The sequence below is a fragment of the Mauremys reevesii genome, linkage group 12 (genome assembly GCF_016161935.1).
Source record: "Mauremys reevesii isolate NIE-2019 linkage group 12, ASM1616193v1, whole genome shotgun sequence".
NCBI lineage: Eukaryota > Metazoa > Chordata > Testudines > Geoemydidae > Mauremys > Mauremys reevesii.
The window spans coordinates 22,041,758-22,054,483 of NC_052634.1; positions in this window are offsets into that span (position 1 = coordinate 22,041,758).

Below are 12,726 nucleotides of genomic sequence, written 5' to 3' on the forward strand. Positions count from 1 at the left end.
GCATCAATATGGTGATCCCAGGGAAGCTTGGGGTCTCCAGGTTGCCTAAGGAGGGGTGAACCGGCCCAGGTCGGAAACAGAGCAGGTCAAAACTCCTGTGCTGATCGGTAGTGGGATTGCACCTGTGAATAGCTCCTGCAGTGTAGCCTGGGCAAGACAGTGAGACACAGTCTCTTTTTAGACACCCCCCTCCCCCGCAGAGCCTGGCTGGGGGGATGGGAGCACCCACACGCTGGGGAATCTGACTTGCGGGGAGGGACGCCCCCCTGCAACACGGGTCTTGAAAAGAGGAACAGCGACACCCGCACACCACAGAGCCTGGACGGGGGCAGGGGAACCACACACGGGAGCTAGTTCATGGGGTGGGGGACACACCCATATGCTCCGTTGCACCATTCTTAATGAGAAGAACGGGGGCATCCGCACAACACGGATCCTTAACGGGCGGGGGGACACCCACACACTCCACTGTTAACCAGCAGGGACAGGGGCACCAGACAACCCCAGCAGCGTGGAGAACCCCCACATCCACCGGATACCTCATGGGGGGTAAGACAGAGGGGATTGTAATGGGGCCCAGCGCACCCACGCACCAGGGATTGTTAAGGGTTGAAGGGACAGGGACACCCACACACACTGAGATCACGTCCTTGGGGGAACGCAAAACCTCCACAGAAGGACCTGGCCTGTTCCATGATGGCAGCCCAGCCTGGGTGAGTCAAAGTCTCTTTTTATACAGCCAAGCCTCAGAGATCCTGACTAGGGGGAGAGAGACACCCACCCACCAGAGATCCTTAATGGTCTAGGGTGCACCCCCACACCAGGGATTCTTATGGGTGGGAGGAATGGAGACAGCCAGACACACTGAGATCACTTCCTCCAAGGAGCCTGGGCCAGACAGGGAGACACAGTCCCCCTTTACAGATCTGCCAGACAACCTTCCTCCCACTCCCTCCACAGAATGTTCTTATCTGGAGGTGAAGCCAGGGAAATCCCATGGAGGATTCCTATCTGGGGAACTGGGGGGACCCACTTACCACCAGAGATTCTTAAGGGCTGGAGGAACAGGAACTCCCACCTCTGCAGCATGGGGGTGGGTCGCCTGCTGGGATCATCTGGGCATATTTCACCTCGTCAGCTCCCTGCCATTGCCTTGGGGGCCCCTTGTTCGCTGCCTCTGGCACCCAGTTTAGCCTCCTTCCTGAGAGCTGAAACGCTTTGATCTATCTAAGCTCTGTGGGATCAATATGTGTCATGGTGTAATTCTGTGTTATTCAGGGGTCAGACTAGCTGAGCTAATGGCCCCTTCTGCCCTTAAATGCCATGAAAACATTTCCCTGGTTTCTCCTTGCGCCTGACAGACACCACGGTGAGGGGCCCAATAGAAGATCCTGGACACAGCGCTCTGGCTCTTACTTTACTTGGGGACGTCAGCGCTTTCCTAGCAAAGCTGCTGCTAAAGCGCTGGATTTGGGGAACGGTTCGGCTCCGATTCAGAGATCTGCCTGCGGGGTGTGAACCTGCCACGAGGAGCGGGAAACGCAACCAGCAACGGGAGGCGTTGGCTGAGCTCCGGGCTGCCCCCATGTGGCCAAAGCTTAGAACTGAGCAGCAGAGTTTAAAGCTGGCGCTGGGAGGGACCTGAACACGCGGGGCACGAAGGCTCCTGCGTGTAACGCTTGTTGGGTCGGCAGCTGAGCGTAGCTGATTGCCGGAGTTCAGCGCTGCACCCCGGGGTGCTGAGCAGGTGTCTGTGCTCAGGTTGGCCTCGCTATGATGGTTTCTGGGAAGTTTGGGGTCGCCAGTCTCCCTAAAGAGAGGGGAGCCAGGCCAGGAAAGGAGGCTTTCAAAACTCTGGTACAAATTGCCAGTGGGACTACCCCTGTGAAGAGCTGCTTCAGCCCCGCCAGGGAGAGCCGGTCTCTCTTTATGCAGCCCCCCCCCCCATTCCTCAGGACAAGGGTTGTGCTCAAAGATCTGTGCCCCGTGTTTTCACCACTATGTGAAAAGCACAGTGCAAATAACCCTCAGCGCATCAGCTCAGTTCCAGGCTCCACTTCCACCGGCTCAGGCAAGATGGTGCAGAGGAGCCCCTGGGTGGTTGTGGGCCTGGGGAGGATGGCTTTTGATTTTTCGGCCTGACCGCTACGGGCAGCAAGGCCAAAAGTCAGATGGCCGGCTCTCCCGTCCACCACGCTCATCAGGAGCCCTTAGTCGACAGGCTCGGAGAATGCGGGCATCGCCCCCCACTACCTCTCGCATGCAAAGCGAGCGCTCTGCCGCTTGAGCTAATTCCCCACAGCTGGCCTGACTCTCAGGCACCGGGCAAAAAAAGGCAAGGGCTCTGTGGCCTTAAGCAGAACACAGCCTGAAATGGGGAGGGGGGGCGCTACCCAGAGCTGGGGAAGGGGGTCCGAGTCCCAACCACGCTCCTCGGCACAAACACCAACGCTCCCTCCCTGGAGTGTGTCTGGGCTGAGAGTTATCCCCTGAAACAAGCACCAAACTTCAGAAGACAACGCAGGGATAGATCACTTGACGATTGCCTGCTCTGGCCATTGCCTCTGAAGCGCCTGGCATCGGTTACTGTCAGAAGACGTGATAGTGGCCTAGATGGACCATCGGTCTCACCCAAGAGGGCCATTCTTATCTTCACCACTTTCCTCTAACCCAAGCAAAGCCAGGAGCAGGCCCAGCTCAGCAACTCTAGCAGACTCCCTGGCCCCTGGCCCAGCATACAGCAAAACGACCCTGCCTCCGCCAGGATAGACAGCCACCGACTCCCTCTTCCAGACCAACACAGCCCTTCCCAGCTTTGGCTGCCTCCAAGCTGTCTGCGTGCTCTGCTCTGCTCCACGGCTGCCATGCTGCCTGAGATCAGGAGGCTGCGAGGTCTCACGGTCTCAGCTGAGCTGGTATCGTGTGCCACCCCGCCCATCTCCTCATTCCCTTCATGGACCCCTGGGATGTGAGTAATTCTGTATTTGAGTGGCCAATGAGCTTGGCGTAGACTAGCAGGGAGGGAGGAGGAAAGGGATTGTGCTCCAGTGAGAGCTCAGAAAGAAAGGTGCAGGTCCCCCACTAGAGCCCAGCCCAGCAGAGCAGAGCAGGCTGGAGAATGTGTGTATGGGGCTGACTACTTCTCCCATGCTCTTCCATTTGAGCTAACTTCCCCCAGCTGTCTCCAGCCTCCCAGTCAGCGCAAGGGGGAGAAGGGCCGGGGAGGAAAAGCTTTGTGCTCCGCAAGGGCTGGCCTTTTGGGAGGCCAAGCGGGGAGAGGGATGGAGGCCACTGGAGGAGCTGAGCTGGCTGACTGTCCATGGCTTCTAAAAGAAGGGCAAAAGAAGGTCCCGTGGCTGCCTTGCCACTGGAGGAGGCGGGCATTGATCCCCGCTGCCTCTTGGAGTGCTGGGGAGTCCAACTCTGCACCCCTCTTCCTGGGACTCGCAGTGATTTTCAGCCAGCCAGTAAAACAGAAGGTTTATTGGACACAGGAACACAGGCTACAGCAGAGCTTGTGGGCAGAGCCAGGACCTCTCAATCTGGCCTTTCTGGGGGGTTCAGGGTGCTTGGATCCCAGCCTAGGATTCTCTGAACTCCCCTCCCCCAGCCCCAAATCGAAACTGACTCTCCCTCTCCAGTCGGCTCTCTGCTTTGTCTAGCTCCCCTGGCAGAGATGTTGACCTCCCCTCCCCCCTGCCTAGCTCAGGTTAGAGGCTGAATACCTGTCCCTCACCTAATGTCCTCCCCGGCTCCCCCAACCCCCACAGACAGCCCCTACTCCAGCACATCTCTCCCCTTTCGAGACTGAACTGAGCAGGGTCACTCTGCCCAGTGACCCGGGGAAGTTCAGGGCCCCCTCTCCGGGACAGCGCGTCTGCTATCAGGTTGGCACTTCCCTTCACGTGGACCACGTCCATGTCATAGTCCTGCAGGATCAGGCTCCACCTCAGGAGCTTGGCGTTGGCTCCTTTCAGCTGGTGCAGCCAGGTCAGGGGAGAGTGGTCGGTGTACACGGTGAAGTGGTGCCCAAAGAGATATGGCTCCAGTTTCTTAAGGGCCCACACCATGGCCAGGCATTCCTTCTCGATGGCCGCGTAGTTCTGCTCCCGGGGTAGCAACTTCTTGCTCAGGTACACGATGGGGTGTCTCTCCCCTTTTTCATCCTCCTACATCAACACCACCCCCAGCCCCGTGTCTGAGGCGTCAGTGAACACCATAAAGGGCTTGTCAAAGTCTGAATTTGCCAGAACTGGGCCACTGAGCAGAGCCTCCTTCAGCACCTGGAGAGCCTGCTGGCACTCCTCGGTCCAGACCACCTTGTCTGGCTTCCCCTTCTTGCACAGCTCAGTGATGGGGGCGGCTATGGCGCTAAAGTGGGGCACGAACCTTCGATAGTACCCCGCCATCCCAATAAAGGCCTGGACCTGCTTCTTGGTTTGGGGAGCGGGCCAGTCTCTGATCACCTCCACCTTGGCTGGTTCCGGCTTTAGGCAGCCGCTCCCCACACGATGGCCCAGGTAAGATACTTCAGCCATCCCCACCTTGTACTTCTCAGCCTTTACGGTTAGCCCAGCCTCTCGGAGTTGGTCCAGCACTTGTTTAACCTGGGACACGTGGTCCTCCCAGGTCTGGCTGAAGACGCAGATGTCGTCAATATACGCCACGGCAAAACTCTCCATCCCCCTCAGTTGCTGATCCACCAGACGCTGGAAGGTGGCCGGCGCTCCCTTGAGGCCGAAGGGCAGGGTCAGAAACTCATAGAGCCCCAGAGCGGTGATAAAGGCCAATTTCAGCCTGACATCTGTGTCCAGCGGCACTTGCCAGTAGCCCTTTGTAAGATCCATGGTGGTGAGGTACCGAGCGCCTCCCAGCTTGTCTAGGAGCTCGTCAGGCCTGGGCATGGGGTTGGCATCAGATACAGTGATGGCATTGAGCTTTCGATAGTCCACACAGAACCGGATCGACCTATCCCTTTTGGGGACCAGGACCAGCGGCGAGGCCCAAGGGCTGGAAGATGGCTGGATCACCCCCAAAGCCAGCATGTCCCTGACCTCTCTTTCTAGGTCCTGGGCAGTTTTTCCTGTGACCCGAAAAGGGGAGCATCGTATGGGGGGGGGGGTGACCCGGTCTCCACCTGGTGGACAGTCAAATTAGTGCGCCCGGGCTGGTTGGAAAACAGCTGTCGGTACAGATGCAGCACCCCTCTGATCTCAGCCTGCTGGGCCAGGGTCAGCTGATCAGAGAGGGGAATCGCCTCCAGGGGGGAACCAGCCTTTGTCCCCGGGAATAGATCCACTAAAGGGTCATCTCCCGGCTCCTCCCAATGTCCACACACAGCCAACACCACATTCCCCCTGTCATAGTATGGCTTCATCATATTCACATGGTACACCCGGCGGTGATGAGCCCAGTTAGACAGCTCCACCACATAGTTTACCTCATTTAGTTGCTTGATAACCTTGAAGGGCCCTTCCCAGGCAGCCTGGAGTTTGTTTTTCCTCACGGGGATGAGAACCATCACTTGACCCCCGGTGGCGAAGGCGCGGGCCTGCGCCGTGCGGTCGTACCAGACCTTCTGCTTCCTCTGGGCTCGGGCCAGATTCTCCCTGGCCAGGCCCATGAGCTTGGCAAGTCTTTCACGGAAGGTCAGGACATACTCCACCACTGACTCGCCATCGGGCAGCCTTCCCCTCCCATTCGTCTCTCATCAGGTCCAGGGGCCCCCTTACCCGCCTCCCATATAACAGTTCAAAAGGCGAGAACCCGGTAGATTCCTGGGGTACCTCCCTGTACGCGAACAGCAGGTGAGGTAAGTACTTGTCCCAGTCCTGTGGGTGCTGGTTCCTAAATGTTTTTAGCATCATCTTTAGCGTCCCGTTTAACCTCTCCACCAGCCCGTTGCAACGTCTCCTTGCAACGCTGAGGCCCAGTTGTGCCGGACCCCACATTTCTCCCACAGGGACTGGAGCAGGCTCGACATGAAGTTGGACCCCTGGTCCGTTAAGACTTCCTTGGGGAACCCCACCCGGCTGAAAATGGTCAGCAGTGCATCTGCCACGGTGTCTGCTTCGATAGAGGACAAGGCCACCGCCTCAGGGTAGCGAGTGGCGAAATCTACCACCACCAGGATGTATTTCTTCCCCGACCGGGTCGCCTTGCTGAGAGGTCCCACTATGTCCATGGCCACCTTCTGGAAAGGTTCTTCTATGATGGGCAAAGGCCTCAATGCTGCTTTCCCCTTGTCCTGGGCCTTCCCCACCCGCTGGCAGGGGTCACAGGATTGGCAGTACTGTCGGACGTGGGTAAAGACCCCAGGCCAGTAAACGTTCTGTAGCAGCCTCTGCCTGGTGCGCCGGATTCCCTGGTGCCCTGCGAGGGGGATGTCATGGGCCAGGTACAGGAGCTTGTGGCAAAACTTCTGGGGAACCACCAGCTGCCTCCTGTTCCCCCATGACTCTACTTCCCTGGGGGGAGCCCATTCTCGGTACAGGAACCCCTTCTCCCACAGGAACGTCTCCTTGCAACCTCTCCTCATGGTCTGTACCGCACTGAGGTTAGCCCGGTCCCTGAGCTTCTGCAAGGAGGGGTCTTTCTGCAACTCAGCCTGGAACTCGGCAGCTGGGACAGGGATGGGGACCTGCTCTCTCTCACCAGCTGGGACTGAGGTAGCAGCCTCTCTGGGTCGTGTCCCTGAGTGTTCCCTCCCCACCAGGTTAGGGTCCGGCACCTCGGGCAGAGTACCTTCCCCGTTGTCAGGGCGCAGTGCCCTACACCGACTCTGACTACGGGTCACGACCAGGGCACCCCGGGCGTTGCTTGGCCAGTCCTCGAGGTCCCCCCCATTAACACCTCCGTGGGCAAATGTGGGTGTACCCTCACGTCCTTGGGGCCCTCCTTGGCCCCCCACTTCAGGTGCACCCTCACCACGGGCACCTTGAATGGGGTCCCACTCACACCCCTCACGGTCAGGTAGGTGTCGGGCACCATCCGATCTGGGGCCACCACCTCGGGCCGGGCCAGCGTCACCTCTGCGCCCGTGTCCCAGTACCCATCCTCCCATCCACCTCCAGGGGAACAAGGCACTCTTTCCGGAGGGGCAGCCCCGTGCCCACCCTGTAAACCAAAAACCCGGAGTCTGGAGCATCCAGCCCCCCAGAGGAGCAGACCTGGGGCCCTCCTCCCTCCTTCGCAGGTGGTACGCGGCCAGCCCCCCTTTCCTGGAAATGTTGCCCCTCATCTGATTGGGTCTTTACCCAGTCAACCCTCTGTGGGTTGGGTCTGCTCGGTCTGTCCCTGAGCTTGGGGCACTGGGCCCGTATGTGGCCTCATTGGCCACAGTGATAGCAGCCCATGTCTCGTGAGTCCCCTCGAGTGGGTCGGATGGACCTGACGCTGGATGTTCCCCTTTGGTGGGGGTTCTCCATAGGGCCCCGCTGGGAGGTCCCATGGTGACTGTCTCTGCGTTGAGGCAGGCCTGCTCCTTCGAGACTCCTCCCTGTTATCCCCTGCCCGACTGTCCACAAATTGGTCGGCCAGCTGGCCTGCGTGCTGCGGGTTCTCCGGCTTCTGGTCCATCAACCACAGCCTCAGGTCGGATGGGCACTGCTCATACAGGTGCTCCAGTATGAATAGGTCAAGCAGGTCCTCTTTAGTTTGGGCCCCGGCTGTCCACTTGCGGGCATACCCCTGCGCCCGGTTGACCAGTTGTAGGTATGTGACCTCACGGGTTTTATGTTGACTCCGGAACCTCTTCCGGTACATCTCAGGAGTCAGCCCAAACTCACGGAGCAGGGCCTGTTTGAACAGTTCGTAGTCCCCTGCCTCCACCCCTTTCATTCGGCTGTACACCTCCACGGCGGTGGAGTCCAGTAAGGGGTGAGAAACGGGATCCTGTCTGCAGGGTCAACCCGGTGCAGCTCGCAGGCATTCTCAAAGGCCGTCAGGAAGGTATCTAACTCCTCCCCCTCCTTACGCCGGGCCAGGAAGCTCTTATCAAAGCTCTTTGTAGGCTTGGGTCCCCCCTCACTCACCGCAGCCGGGGCCCCGCTGCTTCTCAGCTGGGCCAGTGCCAGCTCACGCTGGCGCTGGTTCTCCTCGTGTTTACGCTGGTTCTCCCGCTCCTTCAGTTCTTGCCTCCTTAACTCGGGCGCCTCCCTGTCATATTCCAGCCACATCTGTTCGAGGGACGGGGAGCTCCGCTGGGACGATCCCCTGCTGGCCGCTGAGCCCTCGGTATTCACTGGGCTTCTCCCAACCCCTCCCCTAGGTATAGGTGGGCAGGGTCTCGGGGTGTCCTCAGCAGCAGTCTGGCCCCTCCCAGCCATGTCAGGCCCCGGGGCCCATAATGTGTCCGCTGGGTGGCTTCCCTCTGGGACAGGGCTCGGTTCACCCAAGCGATCCGTCTCCTCCAGCTGGGCAATTAGCTGGTCTTTGGTGGACCTCCCAATGCACAGCCCCCTCTGCCTGCACAGCTCCACCAGGTCGCTCTTAAGGTGCTTAGCATACATCTTCCTGCTGGCCACTCGCCGGCCTGTGCTCTCAGCTTCCCACCGGTTCCAGGGAGACCCCTCGTGCACCAGCCCTTCTTCAGGTCACCACCTCTCTGCCAGGATCGAGCTGCAGACTCCTCCGCCCCTGGGACTGCTCCTGCAATCCCCCGGGGGACCCTGTTACTGCAAAGTCCTTCTCTCTGGTCACACACTCCCAGGGGTTAATCGCCTCCTGAAACTGTCTCTTTCTGTCTCTTCAGCCCACCTGGTCCCCGTCAGTTCCCCCTTCGTTTTGCTGCTCCCCAGTCACTAACTGCAGGAAGCGCCGTCCACGGGGTGCAGTAGGTCCCGCCGCTGCCACCAGTTGTCACGGAGTGTGGGGGAGACCGGCCCTGCACCCCTCTTCCTGGGACTCACAGTGACTGTCAGCCAGCCAGTAAAACAGAAGGTTTATTGGACAACAGGAATACAGGCTACAGCACAACCAGGACCACTCAATCGATTCCTTCTGGGGTTCAGGGTGCAGGGATCCCAGCACAGGATTCCCTGAACTCTCCCCCCCCAAGCCCCAAACCGATACTGACCCAACCCCCTTCAGCCGGCTCCCTGGCTTTGTCTAGCTCCCCGGGCAAAGGTGCTGACCTCCCCTCCCCCCGCCTAGCTCATGGTACAGGCTGAATACCTGTCCCTCACCTAAAATCCTCCCTGGCTCTCCCAACCCCCACACAGACAGCCCCTACTCCATCACAGCAGGTCAGGACTGGGAGAGCAGGGGCTGCGGGTCGGGAGTGAGGGGCATTAGCAGAGTCTTGAGGTCAGGACTGGGATAACAGGGGCTGCTGGTCGGGAGTATTGATGGGCACCAGCAGGGCTGTGATTCTGCAGGTCAGGACTGGGATATCAGGGGCTGCGGGTCGGGAGTGAGGGGCACCAGCAGAGCTCTGGGTCTGGAGGTCAGGACTGGGATAGCAGGGGCTGCGGGTCGGGAGTGAGGGGCACCGGCAGAGCTGGAGGGAGCCCAGGGGGCTGCGGGTCAGGAGTGAGGGGCACCAGCAGAGCTGTGGGTCTGGAGGTCAGGACTGGGATAGCAGGGGCTGCGGGTCGGGAGTGAGGGGCACCGGCAGAGCTGTGAGTCTGCAGGTCAGGACTGGATAGCAGGGGCTGCGGGTCGGGAGTGAGGGGCACCCGCAGAGCTGTGGGTCTGGAGATCAGGACTGGGATAGCAGGGGCTGCGGGTCGGGAGTGAGGGGCACCCGCAGAGCTGTGGGTGTGGAGGTCAGGACTGGATAGCAGGGCCTGCGGGTCGGGAGTGAGGGGCACCAGGAGAGCTGTGAGTCTGGAGGTCTGGACTGGTATAGTAGGGGCTGTGGGTCGGGAGTGAGGGGCACCAGCAGAGCTGTGAATCTGCAGGTCAGGACTGGGATAGCGGGGGCTGCGGGTCGGGAGTGAGGGGCACCGGTAGAGCTCTGAGTCTGCAGGTCAGGACTGGGATGGCAGGGGCTGCGGGTCAGGAGTGAGGGGCACCAGCAGAGCTGGAGGGAGCGCAGGGGGCTGCAGGTCAGGAGTGAGGGGTACCGGCAGAGCTGTGGTTCTGCAGGTCAGGACTGGGATAGCAGGGGCTGCGGGTCGGGAGTGAGGAGCAATGGTAGAGCTGGAGGGAAACCAGGGGGCTGCGGGTCGGGACTGAGGTGCACCAGAAGAGCTGTGAATCTGCAGGTCAGGACTGGAATAGCAGGGGCTGCGGGTCGGGAGTGAGGGGCACCGGCAGAGCTGTGAGTCTGCAGATCAGGACTGGATAGCAAGGGCTGCGGGTCGGGAGTGAGGAGCAATGGTAGAGCTGGAGGGAAACCAGGGGGCTGCAGGTCGGGACTGAGGTGCGCCAGAAGAGCTGTGAATCTGCAGGTCAGGACTGGGATAGCAGGGGCTGCGGATCGGGAGTGAGGGGCACCGGCAGAGCTGTGAGACTGCAGGTCAGGACTGGATAGCAGGGGCTGCGGGTCGGGAGTGAGGGGCACCAGAAGAGCTGTGAGTCTGCAGGTCAGGACTGGGATAGCAGGGGCTGTGGGTCAGGAGTGATGGGCACCGGCAGAGCTGGAGTCTGCAGGTCAGGACTGGGATAGCAGGGGCTGTGGGTCGGGAGTTAGGGGCACCGGTAGAGCTCTGAGTCTGCAGGTCAGGACTGGGATAGCAGGGGCTGCAGGTCGGGAGTGAGGGGCACCGGCAGAGCTGGAGGGAGCCGAGGGGGCTGCGGGTCAGGAGTGAGGGGCACCAGCAGAGCTGTGGGTCTGGAGGTCAGGACTGGATAGCAGGAGCTGTGGGTCGGGAGTGAGGGGCACCGGCAGAGCTGTGAGTCTGCAGGTCAGGACTGGGATAGCAGGGGCTGCGGGTCAGGAGTGAGGAGCAATGGTAGAGCTGGAGTTAAACCAGGGGGCTGCGGGTCGGGAGTGAGGGGCACCAGCAGAGCTGTGAATCTGCAGGTCAGGACTGGGATAGCGGGGGCTGCGGGTCGGGAGTGAGGGGCACCCGCAGAGCTGTGGGTGTGGAGGTCAGGACTGGATAGCAGGGCCTGCGGCTCGGGAGTGAGGGGCACCAGGAGAGCTGTGAATCTGGAGGTCTGGACTGGTATAGTAGGGGCTGTGGGTCGGGAGTGAGGGGCACCAGCAGAGCTGTGAATCTGCAGGTCAGGACTGGGATAGCGGGGGCTGCGGGTCGGGAGTGAGGGGCACCGGTAGAGCTCTGAGTCTGCAGGTCAGGACTGGGATGGCAGGGGCTGCGGGTCGGGAGTGAGGGGCACCAGCAGAGCTGTGAATCTGCAGGTCAGGACTGGGATAGCAGGGGCTGCGGGTCAGGAGTGAGGAGCAATGGTAGAGCTGGAGTTAAACCAGGGGGCTGCGGGTCGGGAGTGAGGGGCACCAGCAGAGCTCTGAGTCTGCAGGTCAGGACTGGGATAGCAGGGGCTGCGGGTCGGGAGTGAGGAGCAATGGTAGAGCTGGAGGGAAACCAGGGGGCTGCGGGTCGGGACTGAGGTGCACCAGAAGAGCTGTGAATCTGCAGGTCAGGACTGGGATAGCAGGGGCTGCGGGTCGGGAGTGAGGGGCACCGGCAGAGCTGTGAGTCTGCAGGTCAGGACTGGATAGCAGGGGCTGCGGGTCGGGAGTGAGGGGCACCGGCAGAGCTGTGAGTCTGCAGGTCAGGACTGGATAGCAGGGGCTGCGGGTCGGGAGTGAGGGGCACCAGAAGAGCTGTGAGTCTGCAGGTCAGGACTGGGATAGCAGGGGCTGTGGGTCGGGAGTTAGGGGCACCGGTAGAGCTCTGAGTCTGCAGGTCAGGACTGGGATAGCAGGGGCTGCGGGTCGGGAGTGAGGGGCACCGGCAGAGCTGGAGGGAGCCCAGGGGGCTGCGGGTCAGGAGTGAGGGGCACCAGCAGAGCTGTGGGTCTGGAGGTCAGGACTGGGATAGCAGGGGCTGCGGGTCGGGAGTGAGGGGCACCGGCAGAGCTGTGAGTCTGCAGGTCAGGACTGGGATAGCAGGGGCTGCGGGTCGGGAGTGAGGGGCACCAGGAGAGCTGTGAGTCTGGAGGTCAGGACTGGATAGCAGGGGCTGCGGGTCGGGAGTGAGGGGCACCGGCAGAGCTGTGGGTCTGCAGGTCAGGACTGGGATAGCAGGGGCTGCGGGTCGGGAGTGAGGAGCAATGGTAGAGCTGGAGGGAAACCAGGGGGCTGCGGGTCGGGACTGAGGTGCACCAGAAGAGCTGTGAATCTGCAGGTCAGGACTGGGATAGCAGGGGCTGCGGGTCGGGAGTGAGGGGCACCGGCAGAGCTGTGAGTCTGCAGGTCAGGACTGGATAGCAGGGGCTGCGGGTCGGGAGTGAGGGGCACCGGCAGAGCTGTGAGTCTGCAGGTCAGGACTGGATAGCAGGGGCTGCGGGTCGGGAGTGAGGGGCACCAGAAGAGCTGTGAGTCTGCAGGTCAGGACTGGGATAGCAGGGGCTGTGGGTCGGGAGTGAGGGGCACCGGCAGAGCTGTGAGTCTGCAGGTCAGGACTGGATAGCAGGGGCTGCGGGTCGGGAGTGAGGGGCACCGGCAGAGCTGTGAGTCTGCAGGTCAGGACTGGGATAGCAGGGGCTGTGGGTCGGGAGTTAAAGGCACCAGAAGAGCTGTGGGTCTGCAAGTGTGGACTGGTATAGTAGGGGCTGCAGGTCGGGAGTGAGGGGCACCAGGAGAGCTGTGAGTCT